The sequence below is a fragment of the Silene latifolia genome, chromosome 7 (genome assembly GCF_048544455.1).
Source record: "Silene latifolia isolate original U9 population chromosome 7, ASM4854445v1, whole genome shotgun sequence".
NCBI classification, from domain to species: Eukaryota; Viridiplantae; Streptophyta; class Magnoliopsida; order Caryophyllales; family Caryophyllaceae; genus Silene; species Silene latifolia.
The window spans coordinates 43284546-43307057 of NC_133532.1; positions in this window are offsets into that span (position 1 = coordinate 43284546).

Consider the following 22512-nt stretch of genomic DNA (forward strand, 5'->3'; position numbering starts at 1 on the left):
AAAGCACTTCCATTGGGATCACGGATTCCCAACTACGATGACCCTCACTCCAAGGTCCAAAACGAGCTAAATTATGAGCGACTTTGTTATTGTTCCTACGCGTAAAAACAAAAGATAAACTCCTAACAGAATTACACATCGACAAAATGTCTTCATAAACTAAAAACAGGTCACTCCGTCCTTTGGCCTTCCTCTGTAGGTCATGTACCACAACCGCGCAATCGCTTTCCATTTCAATATCTTGATGTCCATGCTTCACTGCCTCTGATAAGCCGTGCCACATTCCCAAAGCTTCTGCCATCGTTGCATCCATCTCGCCTCGTCGTTGCGTGACTGCACACCATAGTACCTTCCCCTGGTCATCTCGTCCAACGCAGCCCCATCCTACACCAATCCCGTCTAAAACAGTGGCATCGACATTCACCTTAGTTACCCCGCACCTTGGTTTCTTCCACCTCCCAGTATCCCCTCCCTCATCAGCTCCTCCTTCACCCCTCCCAACCCTATTTGTCACGGCTGCTCCCCCCTCCATCATTTCCCATATCATATCCTTTACCTGTCTTACCACTCTATCGGTGTCCCCTCCCCCTCCATCAAACACAATCTTGTTACGGTCTTCCCAAATCGCCCAACACGCTGTGATAAACTCCACACACTCCCTTGTACCCATATCCTTCAACATCTCCTCCGCCCAATCTTTAATATTCCCAAACCCGACTCCCTCAAGTCTCTCCACACCCAAACCGTCCCAAATATCCCCCACCCCACCACAATCTCTGATTGCATGAAGACAAGTCTCCATGCAACCCTGACATCGTGGGCAAGTTACATCCGTCAATTCCATCCGGGCAGAAATATTGTATCTCGTGGCTAGTGCATTAGAGCAGAGTTGCCAAAAGAAGACTTTAATTCGTGGCAGAACCGGGGCATTCCAAATTTTGTTCCACAACCGAGAGCTATGGCGTGTTTCAGACAGCCCTATTCCATCTTTTCCTTCTCCCACCAGGCAGCGGTATGCCGATCTTACCGTATAGCTTCCGTCCTTCTCCAAGTCCCAGCACCAGTCATCTTGCGGTTTCGACACGCTAATTCTGATTTGTTTTATACGGTCACATTCAAACGGCAAGAAGGTGTTTACGAGCTTCTCGTGATCCCAGTCACTCCCATCCTCCCTTAGAAGGTCACTGACCCTTAGATCATCCACCTGAGGACCCTTCGGTGAGAGAACTCTCCTCGTTTGAGTTCCTGGAATCCAGGGGTCAGCCCAAACCCAAGTCGACGTGCCATCTCCAATACGTTTCCTGGCTCCCAAGAGTATGACCTTTCGCGCATTCCACACCCCTCGCCATGTATAACTTGGGTAAGGTCCTAGCTCTGCTTCCATGATTGAGGTGTTCGGGAAATACCTGCTCTTCATGATTTGGGCCATAAGGCAGTCCGGATTAGTTAAGATACGCCATACCTGTTTGCCCAACAAAGCATCGTTAAACAGCTCGAAATCCCTAAACCCGAGTCCCCCTTCCCCTTTAGTTCGACACATCTTCTTCCAGGCCACCCACGGTATTTTCCTCTTGCCATTCTCCGACCCCCACCAAAATCCCGAGACAAGGGACCGTAACTCATCGCAAAAGTTTAAAGGAAGCTTGAAGACACTCATAGTGTAGGAAGGAATAGCTTGGCCAATGGCCTTGATTAAAATTTCCTTCCCTGCCTTACTAAGCAATAAGCCTTTCCACCCCTGCAATTTTTTACTAATCTTGTCACGGATATTTGTTGTGAGCTTTCTCTTAGACCTCCCCACAGAAGTAGGAAGCCCCAAATAGCGGTCTTGCTCATCCACAACACGAACATTCAGAACCCTGTTAACCGTTTGTTTGCGTTGCAAACGGGTACCTTTACTGAAAGAAATGGTCGTTTTATCAAAGTTAACCAACTGACCTGAGGCTCTTTCATATTTCCTGATGATATCCCGTACCTGGGTTGCCTCCCTTTCATTCGCCCGAGCAAAGATGAGACTGTCATCCGCAAAGAACAAATGGGAGATGGTTGGTGCAGTGGGAGCAATTCGAACTCCTTTAATATGGCCATTAACCGCTGCTTTGTGGATTAAACCCGAAAAGACTTCCGCACAAATAATAAACAAATACGGAGATAGGGGATCCCCTTGTCTTAATCCCCGCTCTGGTGCAATAATCCTCGAGTTTTCCCCATTCACCCCAACCGTATAAGTCACCGTCTTTACACACTCCATCACACGCCCCACCCAACCTCTATCAAACCCCATACGTTTAAGAACTGCTTCAAGGAAAGGTCACTCTACCCTATCATAAGCTTTCGACATGTCCAATTTAAGAGCCATATGACCACCTCCACCTCTACTATTCTTCATGTGATGAAATACTTCAAAGGCTACTAGCACATTATCAGTAATAAGCCGCCCAGCAGTAAAAGCACTTTGGTTAACTGAAATCACCTTATCAAGAAATAGCTTCACCCTATTTGCCAACACCTTGGAGATAATTTTATATAAAACATTACAAAGACTAATAGGGCGAAAATCCGAGCACTTATCTGGGGCCTTCTTTTTGGGGATAAGGACAATCTTTGTGTGGTTAAGTTCGGCTGGTAACTCACCACCATTCAAAACTCGCAGAGCCGCGCCTATCACCGATGGTCCAACTATGTGCCAGTACGTTTGGTAGAAGAGAGCGTTCATTCCATCTAGACCCGGTGCTTTTAATGGGTGCATTTGATTGAGAGCTTCGACGACTTCATCCCCCCTGTATTCCTCCGTGAGAAGAGAGTTCATATCGTCCGTAACCCTACCCTCCACAACCTCCAATATCTCCTCAAAGTCCTCAGGCCTCGTCGACGTGAACAGGCTGGTAAAGTAATTTGCAGCACAGTCAGCCATCTTGCCAGATTTCACGTAAACATGGCCGTTATCATCAATTAATTTCTGGATATGGTTCTTAGCTTTCAGCTGGCTTGCTTTTCGATGAAAGAACGTTGTGTTTTTATCGCCATCTTGGAGCCAAATTGCCCTAGACCGTTGCCTCCAGAAGAGTTCTTCTTGTCGGATTAACTCCGTAATTTCCTTGATCACCTTGCGCCTTTCTCGAACTTGAGCCTCGGACCTATCACCTTCATTAAGGCTTTGCAGCCTATCACGCTTCTTTTTTAAATCCCGTACAATTTTCCCAATACTCACTCCCTTCCAAGTTGTTAGCTCAGCAGCGCAGAGCCGTATATTTGACATGACATCCGCTGCTCCACCTCCCCATGCCCTCATAATAGCTTCCTCACATCCCTCCACCCCAACCCAGGCTTGCTCAAATCGAAAAGGTTTCACGGGTTTCTCAGCCTCTTCACGCCGTATAGCAATATGGACACAAATGGGAGCATGGTCCGACCATTCCCTATTAAGATGGAACAATTTAGAGAAAGGGAAAAGGTCCAACCACCGACCTGACACCATAGCTCTATCCAACCTGCACTGTCTATTATTCGACCCTGCTTGCCCATTATCATAAGTATAAGCATACCCCTCATATGGGATTGTTAGGTTCATATACCTATTATTAGACTCCTCTAATAGTGAACAAATTAATTGTTTATAATTTATTCTTTAGATCTAGTGCATGCATAACAAAATAAAAGATTTATAAGAAAACAATGTCCCTTACATTGTAAATTTCGGTTTTATGGGCACAAGTAAGGTCTCCTACCTTCACTTGTTCTTGAGCTATGATGAGTAATAGGATGATCCTCCAAGACCTCAAGTATAGAAGTCACTCCTCTTGATTGCACCCAAGATTATCCCTTATCCCCACTAAATAATATTTGCTAGATATTTGTTTAGTAGTTTACCTTAAAATTGATTACTAATACTCATATATTACACTAATAATATTAGTAATCTTTATGAACAAATTGAATCAAACTTCTCAAGTTTTTGGAGGAAAAACTATGAACAAGAGAGAGGTTTTGCATGTTGTATTTTGAGAGTATGAGAGAAGGAAAAATTGAGAACAACAAAAGCTCTTCACACTCTCATGTGAACCGGCCCTTTGCTCTTAAAAGAGCAAAATTTGTCTTCTCAAAAACCTTTTGCAATAATCTATAATGTTTAGGTAGTAGTGTTTATGTATAAAGCATTGTCATAAGTTGTTGGAGTATCTTTCCAACAACAAAATGACAAAACTAAAATCAAGCATCCATGCTTATATGGGATGACACACATGGACTATTTTAGTCCATTTTTGTCTTATAATATTTGTCCCACAAATGCTTATAAGTCTTGTGATTAATTATCTTACATAATTAAATATTAATTTGATCATACAACAATTATGACACAAATTAATAAACATATATTCACTCAACTTATTGAGTAATATTTTATCATTATATCAACATATAATGGGTCCCATAATAGCTAGTTAGTTAAATTCACAACCTCTTGTAAATGTAAATAACTAATTACCTCTACCTCGAAACATTTATATAACCTCAACATAATTTAGTGAATTAACATATTAATCCACTAAATGTGATCTTATTTAATCACATTAACATAAGATACATATTTCCTCTTATTAAAAATAAATTGTTCATTTTTAAGGAATTAATCAACTTGTATCAACATACAATTAATTAACTTTATAGATAAGGGCATCATCCTTTAGGTGTGACCTTAAGGGATCAATTGACCACCACCGTCCCACGACGATGCAACGTCAAACTCTAGCAAGCCAATCGTTACCGATTAATGTTGATCAGTTGACTATATAATTGAATCATCCCTTATGTATTCTTTATATGAGATTTAATAATGATATTTAAATCTTGTGATCGCACTATTGTTGAGGACACATTTCCCAACAATCTCCCACTTGTCCTCGACAAGTGTGCGTCACCAATTCTCTTGTCCTATTACAATCTCCCACTCAATGCAAGGTGTCTTGCAGTCGTTTTTACATTTGATCATATCTTGAGTGGTTTTCTCGATCTGGAGATTAACTGTCTGACCGGAATTATCTATCACAGATACCTTCCGAGCGTGGCCACGCATTTCCAGTTAACTACTCCTCGAGTGGCCTTGAGATTTCAAACAACCCTGACAAGGGGTGGACAATTTCTATCGCCCTATTCCCTTCGTTCAGCCACAGTTCATCATAACCCAAAATATACCCAGTTTGACCTCATTTACGAAATCGTAGAGTATAAATCAAAGCTAATCAGAAGTTGTGCCAACTTGGGCGAATAGTCTCTAGTCAAAAGAATTGACTCATAAGAATACTATAGTAGCTCTTGCCACGACCAGGCTTTATGAATTACCAGAACTCTATAAGCGGTCACTGCCCGACAGATTGTCCCATACATTCTGTCTATGTGATCGACTAGTCATCCCATATGACTCTATGGCACTTGAACTTGCCATCAATCGCATCACACTCTAGTCACTTCGAGACGTCACCTCATATAAATAACTAGGGGCGAATACCATGTCAATCCAGTTCACTTTAATGGGGTTCAATTTGTCTCTACAACCCATTCGGACACGACAAGGTACCGGGTGAGTTTAATTAAAAACTCAAACGATAAATGTGATTATCACATATGAATAGTCAATACACTATTACTACTTCATATTCTATAATCTCTAGTGTTATAATAACACTAGTTAAAATGCAATACAAGCTTGGCAAGTGGATATACCCGATATCCATATATTCCAGCTTAATTAATTGCTATTTCCTTCCATTCAATGTCATCTCTTAATGACATGAATTTCTCCAAGTATATGTCTAGACTTCATACTAGACTTGGGCTCTTTAACTTGAAAGATGCTCCTACTGTTATCGCATAACTTGTGATAAAGTCACTTGTAGAGGGATTCATCCTTAATCCCTACGTTGATTATTTTATCACAACTTACTTAGATTCCTTTTGTAACATTTGCAATGCACGAAACTGAAACACATTTCTTAGTTTCTTACTCCTTTGTCAATAACATTTGCTTAGGATTTCATCAAATCCTTTTAAGCTTGGAAACTAAAGTTTGTGCAACCCTTCAACACTTTAACTTAGTTTATCATCCAAACATGTGTACAAGTCATCAATTGTACTTTAAGGCTTTCACAAGCCCATCTTATGAATTAACTTATTATTGACTTATCATGCACCTAGCATATGGTACATCACAGCACGTGCGTCTGTTGGCATACATAATCGTTCTAATGGCGGAAACATTAGCAATCGATTTCATGTAATCAACAACTTAATGGGTTCAGTGAACGACTATGATTCCATCATAGTAATTCCACTTTCATCATCATGAATAAGCCATTCAACTTTGTTGATGTACAACAGATGTGAAATATCTTATCATCATAAGACTCTCAACTCTATGCCAATATTCTCTCACATAGATTCAAAATCTAGAATACTTTGCATCCCTTTCCATGTCTCCCAATTACTCTTACCAGAAGAGAGCATTGGTATATTATTCTCAATAAGTAATATGTTATCAACATATAAGACATGGAGAAACAATTATAGCTCCCACTTAACTTCATGTTTATCTTGATTCTTCAATCATGTGAATGAAACAATTCACTATAATCACATGAACGAAAAGTATAATCCTTTAATGCTAGCTTAAGACCATCTTGTGATCACTTAAGATAGCTACGCATAATATGTTAGGATTCTTAGATCTTCATCTAAGGTTTTGTGTTTTAAACACTTCCTTCTCTAAATTCCCATTTTAGAAAAACGAATTATATTTGCCATTCTTCACTATAATGAAATGCGGCAATTCCTAACATAATTTGTCTTGATCAACATTTTTATGTAAATCTTATGCATTTGTGTACTCTAAAGCTCTATTTACCTTTAAAGAGACCCTCACTTTAAAGTAAATCTACTCATGAGCAACAATTTTCGGATTGTAATGCTTCGACTCGTATATAACAAGGTCATGATACTATCACTTTCACAAAGTAATATTTTTTTAAACAATAAGACATGTGCGATAGACTCCCACTGAACTATGGTCTCATACTATCTTCATAGATAATAGTTCAATACCAACTCCCACTCTATTAATTCAATTACTTTCACAAAGTAACATTTCAACTATAAGAGGTGTTTGTGACGATACAATCTTCTCCCACTCTATCTCTCAGAAATACATCTATCTTCTTGAGAGATAGTTTTGTGAGACACAAACATATATATTTTAACGGAGTTTAGCGTTCAAAAGGCCATCCTAACATGGTAGCTTGATAATATACGAGTCTTATCCATGTCATCTGTTTGATAGACTCTCTATTCTAGGTATCTCATGGTTGACCATCCAATTAGAATTACTTGTCCGTTTTGGATTGCAAATTCCCAAAATTGAGTTCATCAACTCAAACTGACTCATATTAGTTTGATCTTATGGGTAGTGACACTAGGTCATAATCCATCTTTAATAAATCAAATTTATTACTTAGATCTTTGCCACTACGATTGGGTCGTAATGCTTAGAACTTTATTCAATTGGTTCTCTATGTCATTTAAGAAACTTCTCAAATCTCTCAAATGTTTCACCTTTTATTTGATTAAGTAAATATACCCTTATCTACTTGAATCATTGGTAAAAGTGACGAAGTAGTTATAAATTCCCCTTGCGGTGATGCTCATTAGAACACATACATCGGCATGTATTAGTCTCAACAAATCACTTGCTTGTGTCCCTTTACCTCTAAAGGAAGTACAAATTATATTGCAAAGGAGACAAGATTCGCATATTCCATATGATTGAAAATCAAATGGTCTAATAATTCTAGTCGACACTAGCATTTTAATGCGTTTCTCATTTATGTAACCTAATTGAAAAATCAAATGTACAAATCATTTGGATTACTAGTTATGAGTCTTTTGGTGCGTATTATGTAGATATCTTTACATGAGTTGGAACTGTCTAAAACTTGTGTATCATAAAGATAAGTGACATGGCTCACATCCACGTCTATTTTCAATAAAATACAATAATTGTCTTTGAGGACAAAATATAGATCCTTTCATGTCTCACATGGAAATAATGTTTTAGACTAAGTGGGAACATAATAACAATTATGTAAATCATAACTCAAAGCTATTAGCAAAAACAAGTATATAAATTTCTCTTGAAGTGGCGGCTACCCGAGCTCCCTTTCATTATCGCAAATTCATATCACTCTTGTTTAGCTTTTCCACATTTCCAAGTCCCACTTGGAGTAACAAGCCCAACTTTGATATCTTCTAAATACTTGGGGCAATTTCGCTTCCAATGGCCCATGACATTACAATAATGACATTCCTCATAGGATTTGGCACCCTTCTTGGTCTTGGTCTTGGTAGTCCCACTATCCATTTCCAATTTATAATCAGGTTTGGGTTTCTCGCCCATTTTTGCCTTCCCTTTATTAATACCAAAACTCCTTTCATTTGCAAGGACACTCTTACTAGAACTCCCACTCAATTTGATATTCCTCATTGTTTCTTCAAACAAGGATTCCTTAGGCTTTGTAAGATTTTCTTCACAAGAATTTCTTTTCAAGGTGGTGGGCAATAATATTGGAGTGGGTGGAGTGGAGGTGGTAAAGAAGCAAAAATTTCCATCCTGACCAATGCCAATGCGTAATTCTCTAATCGTTTCATTGTCATAATCGGAGCATTTGTCATCGTATGATTGGAGCCATGTTTCAACGGTGATTGGTGTAGGAGTATTAGACGAATTCATTGCGTATAATTAACTACAAAAAAAAAAAAAAAAATGGAAATAAAGGAAATAATTATCATCTATCGTTTTAATAATACTCGTAAATTTAACTACAAGTATTGCATTTATATAGTGACCTCCACCCAACTACATAAATGATTCCGAGATCCAAATTCATATCAACTTGGGCACGGTGAGCCGATTCATCCCTTATTAATATAACTCGGTGGATTAACTCTTTAATCGATTCTACTTTTAGAACTCTCGGTCGACAAAAATTACTCTAATTCTCATCTTTAGCCCGGAACACATGCGACTACGGTCAACAATACTTCCGTTGAGCTCAATCCAAATTTCGATGTAATAACTTTTTACTACCCCACTTCGCCAACGTAACAAGGTTTGTATTACGGTGAAGCCGGATTAACTCCCTTGCGAAATTGGTACTTCATGGGTTTCTACTATTTGGTAAGGCTTTTTCTCAATTTTTAATATGTGAGAGGTCTTGTCAATTTATTATCTATCACGTTTTAAGTGAACTAAAGCGGTGAACTACGATAATCATAATTGACACGGTCGATGACTCGATATGAAATGCATGTGTTGTTATGGCGATTTGGCAATGCATGCAACATATTAAGAGAAATGCTAAGCAATAAATAAAATTCCTAGTATGGCCTTCCTAAAATAGAAAATCAAATAATCTATTACATATTCGGAAACCAACTCCTTTGGTCCCTTGAATCTTCAAGTGACACGCCTCCCAAGACACCGTCTTCGTCGGATCACCTTTCCGAATGGCACCGTCTTTGAAGATGCTCCATAATTACAAATAATAATAAAAATACAAGGCTATTCCTATTATACATTTGTAAAATGGAAAAACTAATGAAATAAAAATAAAAATAAAAGTGATACGAGATCACATTAAATTACAACCGAATCAATATTCCCTTTCATTACGGGTAATATCGATTAAAACTAAGGCCATACTAAGATAAAATTACATAATTCAAAATTATATAAATAAAAAACATTCAACAATTGAAATATGCAGCATTATAATATGTACCTATCATGCAAAATCATGTGCCAAATCGCCCTATTTAACTTATGTCGTACATATAACCCGGTTTCATGGAAATGTGTGATAATAACCCTTTAAAATCACTAATTAACACTTAAATCACATCTAAGCTCAAGTTAATTATCCTAACACATTTTAGGACTCAAAAATTAGTCATCACTAAATTTTTGACAATAATTCAACTTGATTTAATTTTATGCTCATTTTTGACCTTAAAATCATCATTTATATGTAATAAATCCAAATTAATTCATAAAAGTTTCAAAATTTGAATTTTAAATTTTTTGAACATTCTGGAATAATTCCATGACCCTCATAATGTCAAAAAACATGGTTAAAATTTTCGAATTAATTTTTAGAAAATATAGTTGCATTTTTATCGGTTTTATCTCATAAAATGTATAAAGCATATGAAAATTAAACCAATAATTTTTATAACTTTATATCTGATTATTGGGATACTAATTCAACTTAAAATAATTTTCTCAAGCCATGCAATACGTTTTAGCTAATTTTTGCTAAAATAGTCACTATTTATGCCATTTTTACTCAAAAATCCATAAATCATGCTAAAGAAGATATTTAAATCTAGAAATTTACATACTCTCTGTAAATCTTGCATGTGACATCATATTAAAAGATCATGGCTTAATTCGAAATATTACTATTTTTAACCATTTTACCTCTTTTAATCCATTTTTATCTCATAAAAATCATAAATCATGCAAAATTAATCAAATTAACTCGTCCTTTTACACACAACTTGTAAAATATGCATGTGAGGTCATATAAATTTTTCAAGGTCAGAAACGAAATTTAACTATTTTTAGCATTTTAATTCCCATTTTAGTCATAAAAATGTAATAAAATGACCAAAAATCCTTAAAATGAGCAATAAATTTCCATGAATCATAAAAATGACCTAAAAACATTTTAGGACCAGAATATATTACATGCATGGTGATTTCGTGGCTTATACTAATAAATCACAAATTTTTAAGTTTTATATGTTAACCTTTTAACTCGGAAAAACAATAACCGATTATGCATGCAACATCCTTATGCTCTGATACCACTTGTTAGGTTCATATACCTATTATTAGACTCCTCTAATAGTGAACAAATTAATTGTTTATAATTTATTCTTTAGATCTAGTGCATGCATAACAAAATAAAAGATTTATAAGAAAACAATGTCCCTTACATTGTAAATTTCGGTTTTATGGGCACAAGTAAGGTCTCCTACCTTCACTTGTTCTTGAGCTATGATGAGTAATAGGATGATCCTCCAAGACCTCGAGTATAGAAGTCACTCCTCTTGATTGCACCCAAGATTATCCCTTATCCCCACTAAATAATATTTGCTAGATATTTGTTTAGTAGTTTACCTTAAAATTGATTACTAATACTCATATATTACACTAATAATATTAGTAATCTTTATGAACAAATTGAATCAAACTTCTCAAGTTTTTGGAGGAAAAACTATGAACAAGAGAGAGGTTTTGCATGTTGTATTTTGAGAGTATGAGAGAAGGAAAAATTGAGAACAACAAAAGCTCTTCACACTCTCATGTGAACCGGCCCTTTGCTCTTAAAAGAGCAAAATTTGTCTTCTCAAAAACCTTTTGCAATAATCTATAATGTTTAGGTAGTAGTGTTTATGTATAAAGCATTGTCATAAGTTGTTGGAGTATCTTTCCAACAACAAAATGACAAAACTAAAATCAAGCATCCATGCTTATATGGGACGGCACACATGGACTATTTTAGTCCATTTTTGTCTTATAATATTTGTCCCACAAATGCTTATAAGTCTTGTGATTAATTATCTTACATAATTAAATATTAATTTGATCATACAACAATTATGACACAAATTAATAAACATATATTCACTCAACTTATTGAGTAATATTTTATCATTATATCAACATATAATGGGTCCCATAATAGCTAGTTAGTTAAATTCACAACCTCTTGTAAATGTAAATAACTAATTACCTCTACCTCGAAACATTTATATAACCTCAACATAATTTAGTGAATTAACATATTAATCCACTAAATGTGATCTTATTTAATCACATTAACATAAGATACATATTTCCTCTTATTAAAAATAAATTGTTCATTTTTAAGGAATTAATCAACTTGTATCAACATACAATTAATTAACTTTATAGATAAGGGCATCATCCTTTAGGTGTGACCTTAAGGGATCAACTGACCACCACCGTCCCACGACAGTAACGTCAAACTCTAGCAAGCCAATCGTTACCGATTAATGTTGATCAGTTGACTATATAATTGAATCATCCCTTATGTATTCTTTATATGAGATTTAATAATGATATTTAAATCTTGTGATCGCACTATTGTTGAGGACACATTTCCCAACAGGGATATCTCGTAGTCCACACTCGTCCACAGCATCCCGGAAGTTATTCATCTGCCACTGTTGTCTAGAGCCACCTAACATCTCATTCGCATAGAGAATTTCGTTAAAATCCCCAATACAAATCCATGGGTCCGGTCCCTCTTCCGCTAAAAGACGAAGTTGTTGCCAAGACAAGTGATGATCCTGTGTAGCCGGCCAACCATAGAAGCCCGTCAATCTCCAGCTTAAATCATCATGCCTCACCGTCACGTCAATATAGTGATTGGTCGCGGACCTCAGGCTGCAATCAACTTCCTTTTTCTATAAAAGCGCTAATCCCCCTGATCTCCCCTCACTGTCTACTTCTAACCCATCGTAACCATCCAGACGACGTTTAACTTTCCTCATATTTTCACTATTCAGCTTCGTTTCACAAAGAAAGATAAAAGTCGGGGCCACCCTCCGGACAAGGTTTTTCAGACCGCCTACTGCATCGGGGTTGCCCAGCCCCCTGCAGTTAAGGCTCAAGAGTTTCATTGTGCCCGGCGGGGTTGAGCCAAGTCAACCACCGCCTCAAGTATGATGCCCCCCGGCATGAGTTGTACACGTTTTGCAGCAGACCCCTCCCCCTCCTGCATATCAGTCCCGACTCTCTTCGTATGGACAACCATTCTCTCATCCTTTCGCTGATTAGTTCCTGTTTCTCCCCTTTCCCTTATATCCTGTGCCAACCTCCTCCATGTGCCTACTGTTTTCAACCCCTTCCCTTCAGTATCAGTTTCCTTTCGCACCCCATCTATTCCCTCCAGCAGTCCTGCTCCCTCGCCGGTTTCTATACCCACCTCCAGCTCCACTCTTTCCTTGTCACAGTCCTCAACCAGACCCTCCATGTCATCCTCACCAAGGGAAGCCATATTATTAGTGTGGGCTTCCTCATATTGCACTGCATCAGTATCCGGTTTTTTTCCCCACTTTGGTATGCGAGTTCTTGTATTTGATAGCGATTGCTTGGAGTTTGCTAATCATCTCAGCTACTGCATCCTCCTCTCTTCGTTTGTATTCCACTTCAAAAGATCCACTTAAGTCCCTCGCACTTTTCGCTTTTGGTTCCGCTTTGGTCTTGATTACTTTCCATGGGGATGCTTGATACGTGCCTAATGTATAGTCTTTTTGGCCTATTTCAGCACGTATTTCTATGCATTTCTATACTATTTTTATAGTGTTTTGCCCCGAATTGGCTACTTTGGTGTATTTTGTCCTTTTTGTAGGAATGATCGCGAAAGTGGTGGAACCATGCTCCTTTTCGTCCTTTTTGCATGCATTTAGAGGAGACGGGATTGTCCCAGAGTGAGATGTTGCACTTGGAAGTGTCGTTGCACGCACTACGAAGCATTTGGGTGAAGACGTGAGCTGAATTGAAGACCCAAGTGGTCTATCGAGCTGTTTGGTGGTCGATCGAGTGGTCCCTAAGCTCCCCAAGGTTCGATCGAGCTATTCCTTACTCGATCGAGTAAGATGCACATGATCAAGTCCTCGATCGAATGACCTGCTGGTCGATCGAGGGGCTTCTGCTGAGACATTGGTCGATCGAGTGGTTTTGCCTACTCGATCGAGAGGATTTCGACATTGTGGGCTTAATCAGTCCATGTTTTATTTACTTCCGCATAAGCACTTAGGGGTTTTGGCTATTTAACCTATGTTTTACTAGGTTATTGGTCATTCCTTTTTACTATCTTTTACCATCATTCACATTAGAAGAATTACTGCTACTTTTTCCTACGTTACTCTTCTCCCTCTACTGTTGCTTTCATTTTGGGATTATTTCACTCAGACTCGTTGTTCTTTACGCCGGAATTGCTTAGATTGTAATCTCCTTTCTTCCTTTAATAATAATTAACCTTCTTGTTGCTTTTAATTCTCGTTCATGTTATCGTTCTTTCTTGCCCTAATTTCTGTCATTGCAATTTATTATTATCTCGTTATGTATTCTGCTGGGAATTTACATGCTGTTAGTTTAACAATAGACATGAGTAGCTAATCTCCCTTCATGTTGGGATTAGGGAATCTGCGGTAGAATAATGACGACGTAGTGAATGCATTGGACGAATTGATTAAGAGACTCTGTCACTATGGCAATATAACTGTAATTCTCGACCTAGTTGAGTGCACGCTTCTATGTCACCCATTAATCTGGCTACAATTAATCCTGGATCGAAAGATTGGACTAAATAGGCCTGCTATAAACAGTAGACTACCCTAATGAGGACGAAAGTTAAGTTAGTGGTATTTTAGGGTGGGAAGTGGACCGAAAGGACCTTCTAATATCCGTCTCGCGTCAGTTCGTCTGAGTCATTTACTGCTAAGTTGTTGAACTACCGTAGTGAACCGAATTCCCGACATGTCCCTCTCTTATTGATAGTTTTAATTCATTTCCTTGCTTTACTGCTCTTTGCTTTATTTCTCTTCCCTTTTAACTCCGTAGTTTAGAACCAAAAATTTAATCAACACCATTTGTTACCATAGGATTAGAAATAGATAGCTATAGTTGCATTACCTCCCTGAGGATTCGATACTCGACTGCCTCTACTACATTTTAGTTGAGACCGTTAGGTTTTATTTTTGACAGGTACGCGACAGACGTGTCAAATTTTGGCGCCGTTGCCGGGGAGGCAATTGTTCAATTTATTAGCTGTTTTATTTTTAATTCTTCTTTTAGTTTAAGGAACATCGTTCCTTAGACTATTCTCATATCTTGTCTTTAGTTTCTTCTTATGCGCAGGTCGCAAGGTGGGCCACTACTACCTTTTGATCCCGAGATTGAGAGATCTCTGCACGTAAAAAGGAGACTATTTCAAGAGCAACAGGCAGAGGAAGAGCCTAGTTCTCGTGGTAACTTTTACGAGAACGAGCTTTTCGAAGACAATCCACCGTCTTCTCCAGTTTCCAATTCATCGCTCGAATCTATAACTTTCCCTGATTTCCCCGAAATGGCTGAGGAAGCAACCATCGCTAGTCACTCCGAGCCCACGGCTGACAATCTCTATAAAGGGTTCGAACTGCCGGGAGATGCTAGGAAGTTCGAGCCAAAGCCTGCATACATCAATATGGTCGAGAAAAATCGGTTCGGGGAGCTGCAATCGAAGACGCACTCAAAGATATGGAGACTTTCATTGATTACTCTGCTCCATACCTCCTCCCACCGGCGTGTGGTGATCGATCAAGGAAACTATGTTCATCTTCTCACTCCGCGATGCTGCAAGGGAGTGGTACAGGGATTTAGACCGAGCTGCTCACGGCATAACAGATTGGAATTCGCTAGCATTGGCGTTCTATAAAAAGTATTTTTCTGCTTCAAGAACCATCGCCATTAGAGCTCAGATAACAAGTTTCAAACAAGGGCCTGACGAGAACTTCCACGAGGCATGGCTTCGTTTTAAGAAACTAGTGCGGACCATACCACATCACGGTTTCGAAAAATGGAGTTTGTGTAACCATTTTTACAATGGTTTATATGATGATCAGAGGGCTATATTAGATGCTGCAGCCAATGGTCGATTTGCTGACAACTTGGGAGCGACCAAGGGATGGAAGATTATAGATGATTTAGCCACTCACAGGGCTGAATACGGGAATTCAAGAGGAAACCAAAGGAGAGCCGTTGAATCCTCTTCAGTGGCCGCATTAGAAGCCCTTACCGCGAGGTTCGACAAGTACGAACTAGGGGGAGCTCTCAAGGGAGGAATGTACCATGTTAATGCTATGACAGACGGTCCCTTCGTGCATACGAGGGTGTGGGGTAGAGGGACATGTCTCGATTATTGTCCTAGTCCTTATGAGCAATGTCGCCTTCCAACATTACGGGCAAAACAACACTCATTACGAGCCGAATATCCACCCCAATTTGAGGTGGAGTAACCTGAACGTACTCAACCCCACCGCTCCTCCAAATCAGCAGCGACCTATATTCCTCCACACCGGAAGCAACAAGGCTATCGAAGCCTCCGTCTTTCAACCCTCCTAACCAAGGTGCTTCGTCATCTAGTGGGGTGAGTGAGATAGGTGAGTTAAAGTCCATGATGCAGTCCATTGCAAAGCAATTACAACAAAAGGACACGGCATTCAAGGCACTTGAGACTCAAGTTGCCCAACTGGCCGAAAATCAATCCTCAAGGAAGCCCGGTCATTTGCCAACTCAAAATGACAAGAACCCAAATGAGACGGTGCATCTGATAGAGTTGAGAAGCGGTCTCTCTTATGAAGGACCGAATACGTAAATCGGACCGAGGGAAGTCAGAATCGATGATGAACGGTGTTCGTTAAGAGAAAAGGACTCACGACACAAGAGTTACTCGATCGATCGAAGGCGGTGTTCGATCGAGTGGAATTGGTGAGGAAAGCCCTCGATCGAGTAGTCTTTCTGCTCGATCGAGTGAATGGAAGTGAAGATGGTCGATCGAGGGGGAATGTTGCTCGATCGATCAAGTTCTTGAAGAAGATGGTCGATCGAGTGACCACATTGCTCGATCGAGTGATATTGATGACGGGAAGCTTATTCGAGAGCCTGTTAGTGCTCGTCTAAGCGAGGAATTACCAGAAAGGCCTCGTTCGAGAGGTAAGAAGCGTCCAAAGGATACTGAACTTGCTCCGGAAGACACTTTGGAAGCGAGAAACAAGGGGCTCGAGATACCAATCACGGTTCCCTTCCCGAGGCGGCTGCAGAATACCAAGATTAATCAACAGTTTGGCAAATTTGTTGAGCTTTTGAAGAGTTTGGAAGTTTCCGTGCCGTTCATTGAATTGCTGACCAAGGTACCCTCTTATTTAAAATTTATGAAAGAGATTTTAGCACGTAAGAGGACCATAAATGATAATGAGACCGTAGCTTTGACTGAGGTGGGGTCAGCCCTATTTCAAAATAAGCTACCTCCTAAGCAATCAGACCCGGGTAGTTTTTCGATCCCTTGTCACATAGGTATGCAATTGATTGATAATGCGCTATGCGATCTAGGCGCTAGCGTAAGTGTTTTACCTTTGTCTCTAGCTAAGAGACTTGGTGTGACAAAGCTGAGTTGCACCAACATGACTGTCCAGATGGCCGACCGTAGTTTATCACGGCCACTAGGTGTAGCGGAAGACGTACCTGTTCGGATCGGGAAGTTCTTTATTCCCGTCGATTTTGTCGTCTTAGATATCCCCGAAGATGTGCACACCCCTATCATTTTAGGGAGACCATTTTTGTCCACTGCCCGTGCAGTAATAGACGTCGGGGGGAAGACTTTGACCTTCCAGGTAGGGGACGAGGAGCTGACTTTCCATCAGTCCAAGTTCCGGAGGGCTCCCATGCAAGCTCAGCCTTGCAATGCCCTTTCTTCTGTTGACCCTATTATTGACACTCCAGATGAAAATTTGGAGAATATTGCTGTTATTGCTAACCCTCCGCCTCATACTGAGAGCAAAAAGGAGGAAAATCCGTCTGTTTTCCTTACTGCAGGTACAGATGAGGGCAAGAAAGGAGCTGTCAAAGGACGTGGTGCGACCACTATCAATCAAACTGGAGCCAAGGATGCTAAAGAAGATGACCGAGGGGCGAGAACGAAGACAGTTCGAACCTACATAGATTGGAACTATGTTCCTCCTCCTCTTGCAAACAGTAATTCAAGCTCATGGAAATCAAAGAGGACGGTCAGTATCGCTGAAGTGACGTCCTCCAGTCAGAAGCCCACCAAGGGGCTACTGAAAGCTAATGGGAATTAAACGGGGAAATGCCCCGTGTAACAAATTGTAATAGATATTCGTTTGAATTTCTTTTGAATTTATTTCTTTATTACGTTTTTAATTAGGACAATTAGTTTAGACATTTCTTTAGCTTAGACTGAGACTATAGACTGTGTTCTCTGCATTTTTGGTATTTTGGGATATGTTTTACGCAGGTTTGGGGAAATGTCACGCATTTCGAGGAAGTAAAGACGAAAATCAAGGAGCCTACAAAAGGAAGTCCTCGATCGAGTACTTTTTGTAATCGATCGAGTGAACAATGGGTCGATCGAGCTTGCTGGTTACTCGATCGAGAAAGGCCAAGGACGAACAGGTCGATCGAGGGGATATCTACTCGATCGAGCAAAAGGATATCAAACGTCCTCGATCGAGTGATTTAAAAACCACTCGATCGAGTGGTATGAATAGGACGGGAGTTTTTCTAACTTAAAACTCTTAATTTTCCTAATTCTATTTTCTTTCTACCCTAATTTCGTCCACCTCCCCCTTAATTGCGATTCCCATTTTCCCCCAAATCCCCTTTTTTTTGCCCAAAATCATCAAATCCACCACCTACATTCTATCACTAGAACTTAATTCTTCAATAACCCCTTATTTTCCCCCTCTTTTATGCTCATTTTCGCGGTTTTCAAAGGGGATTAGGGTTTGCGGTTTTCCAATCGAAAATCCGCCTTGGTTGATTGTTCCTTTTGAAGTTTAATTGCTTATTGTAGGCTAATCATCATCAGGTAAGTGTTTCTTTCACACTCTTTGCATATATTCTTCATTTAATTCGAATTTCTTTGAGGTGATTGAATTAGGGTTCGAAAATGCCATGTCTAGTCGACTTGTTTCGATTTAATTGTGTTTATTAGCCCTTGATTAGCTTGTTGATGATATTTTCGCAATTCCTCACTGTTTTTGCATGTTAAATTCGAATTTTGCGCGATTTCCGCGATTAGGGTTCCTGTGAGTCGAAATGTGTCGACTGTCAGACGGTTTTCTGTTGCCTTGCCTGCTTAACTTCAGTCCATGCTTACTTATCACTGTTGTTAACTACCGTTACCGTCCCCTATCGCCATTACTTGATGTGAATTATTGGGAATCTCGCGCTGTGAGTGGTTACTCTCGACTGCTAGGAGTCTTATGTGTTCCCTTATATGGTCTTCACGCTGTGTTTGTCTCCTTTAGCAGTCACTACTTTGTCATTATACCACCACTTACATGCTGTATTTCGAATTTTTGAGGAATTGTTGGGTTTTGATTGCTGTACGTCGATTGTTTCGACTAATAGGGCCATTCTTTTTGCTGTCACATGCTGGTTAACGCTTCATTTTAGCCACGGTTAGCAGCTATCTTCTCTTATCATGCCCTTTGATACCTTGCAGGATGGACGCGAGTTCTTTGCCATCTACTAGTACGTCCTCCAGCTCGTCCGTGAGCGAGTCAGTGGTCCCTGCTGTTACCACTAGCTCCGCCTTGGTCACTACTGCAGCACCAGTTCTACTTGTCTCAGCTGCAGGGACAGTTTACACCGCAGCTAGCTCAGCCGGGAGCTCGGTTCAGGCTACACCAGCCACCACTCCTACCAGACCCTTCTCCTTGCTGGACTGCGGATTCACCCCTCGTCTCCCGCAGCCTGGCATGGTGCCACCGAGGCCGAACCAGCGAGCTGCTTGATTAGCCATCACTTCCAGCCCATCAGGGGCTACAGCTACAGGAGAGGGCGATCTCACGCCTTTACAGCGGATGCCCACGGTACGTTTTACTTCCGCGGCTCACCGGACTCGGTTAGCCGCTTTACTTCGTTGCCCCCTCTCCTCCACCCGTTTCCTTGCACGGACCGACCTAGAGACCTTAGGCATTTATGAGGAGGTCTGTAGTTTGTTGAACGGGACGGGTATGTCGGGTCTGATTACCATGCAGGAGGCTACTATTCGTACCCTTACGTACGAGTTCTTTAGCTCCTATTCCTTTGACACCGACTCTTATGATGCTGACCACTCAAGTTCCTGCATTCACTTTCGACTCCGCAATGAGTCACACCACTGGACCTTGGCCAAGTTTGGGCAGGTTTTAGGACTAGTTAGTGACGGTCCCACCGACCCACCTCGAGACCTCCTTCAGCCACTTTGGGCTGCTCTTTCTCACACCCCCTTCCACACACGGAAGGGAGCTCATGTTCACTTACCTGCGCCCCGTTATTACTTGCGTCTGATAGGAGAGACCATCTTTGGGCGACCTGAGCCCAATAACGTGACCAACACTGAGCTAGCGATTCTCGCGGGATACCTCAACATTGACTCCGGTACCCCGTTTGTTCTAAACATTGCCTATCTGGTAGCTCAGCATTGGAACGGAATTGGGACTCGGATCAAGACCGCTGTTGTCTGTGGCGGGCTAGTGACTAGGATTGCCCGCCACCTTTACCCCACTGACCCTTCACTCACTTCACCTGATGAGATGGCTCACCTTGACCTGGGTGCCATGGCTGATTTTTTCTGGTTCCCAAAGGCGAAGGGGAGCGCGAGGACGTGGAAGATCTGTGGTTCCACGTCTGTTACCTTGCCGTGCTCTACCCTTCCGCCACTTTTACCGCTCCCTACTGCTGCTGAGGGAGCGAGGCCACCTCCATCTACCTACCACCTTACCCTCACTCCTCCTTCTTCTTCCAGGAAGAGGAAGCGGGAGGCCGGAGCATCTTCTAGCTCTCAGGCTCAGACTCAGGCCCAGGCTGGACCGACACCCACGCCTCAGCCTACACCCACTCAGGCTCATACTCCACCTCCACTTGACCCTCCTTCTGGTTCGGCTTTGCCGGCCAATTTTGTTTGCCCTCCTGTCTTAGAGGCGCCCGAGGTCATGGACCAAGGGCGTCGTGATGCCGTGCTTTCGGATATGTGCAGGTACATTACTGAGATGAGACGGGATATGGCTTTGGCTGTATTCCCGCTCTACGAGTTCCACATCCGAGCCCGGCGACCGATTCCAGAGGGGTGGCCGCATCCTTCCTTCTACCGATACCCAGCGGACGGGTACCCTCCACTTCCTTCTGACTCAGAGGAGGAGGAGGAGGAGACAAGCGGTAGCACGAGAGGTGCGATTCTGGGCAGAGAGCGGCACGAGCTTCCAGAGAAGAGGAGAGTGACCCTCCGTTCGCACCCGGTCCGGGAGGATCACTGGAGATGACGACTGAGTCTCCCCCTTGTTTGTTGCTGGTTTGGGGAGACCGTTTTGTTGAGTCAGAGTGCCAGAGAGACGGCGGTGCCGACGACGAGTAGCTACTGGTCTACTCACTTCCCCGATACTCGACTGCCTCTACTACATTTTAGTTGAGACCGTTAGGTTTTATTTTTGACAGGTACGCGACAGACGTGTCAATGCTCTCAAACTTTCGTCATACCGGAGCTCACCCTCAGTGTACGGGCCATCATCACAGTCCTTCTCCCCGTGCCCTAGAATACCGCACCCATAGCAAAATGTCGGAAGCTTCTCATACTTCACTTCAAAATCGATCATTCCACGTGATGACATCTTGCATCGAACCCTCGGTACTAAGGGTTTTCTGACATCATGTAGAACCCTAATTCGTACCGCTCTCTCCATCTCTGGAAACGGTGCCTGATCTACCATGACAAATTCACCCAACTGCAATCCCAATCGACGGATATTATCCTTGTTCGAGCGTCCCCTAACTGGTAGGTCGTACACTCTTGCCCACAGCGGAACAAGGAACAAAGGCGTTTCAGTTAATTTACCTTCGTCGCAGGGGTCATTAAAACTCCAAATAAACTTGTCGAAGTGCCATGGCTGGCCCTCGATCACTCTTGCTTTATCAGTTTCATCAACAAACTTAAAAACAAAAATTTTGTTCTTAACATCAATTAAATTCCCAACTACCGTACCTTTCGAGTTCCATAGGCGTATCATAGTGTCAATAGCGGCTTTTGCGTTGATGGCTTTTGTCGTCCAAATCCTCCCCACGAGCAGATGCTGTGATGGAGCCTCGGTACTCGGCTCCCCACCAACGTCCCATACGAAATCATCCTCCTTATCTGCCATTAAACCTTTTCCACGGTCCCTCAAGGGATCGTATAGAACCCTACTATTATTCGGCCCTTGCGACGTAGCAGGCATCCTTAAGTCGAGAGGAACTAAAAATACCGAACAAAGAAACTAGAAGATGGAATGAGAATCGAAAGAAAGAGAATGTACAGATCCCACGATCGAAATTGAGGGATTTACCTTCAGAAAACAAGGAAGAAGCAAAGACGTAGCCTAGACGGACACCCTCATAGGAAACCCTAGAGAGAGTTTAAACATAGTTGGATTATTATTTCATGACTTTTGAATCTTGTCTATAGAGGATTAGAGCATCCACATTGAAGAGGATGGATCATCCTCTTAGCACTCTCTCTCATCTAAGAGGATATCCTCTTCAATGTGGGTACATACTCTTAGCATCCTCTTTAAAGAGGAAGAGGGTGTCTTCCTCTATTTTTAGAGGATGTTCATGTCTTGGCCCTTGTGCCAAAT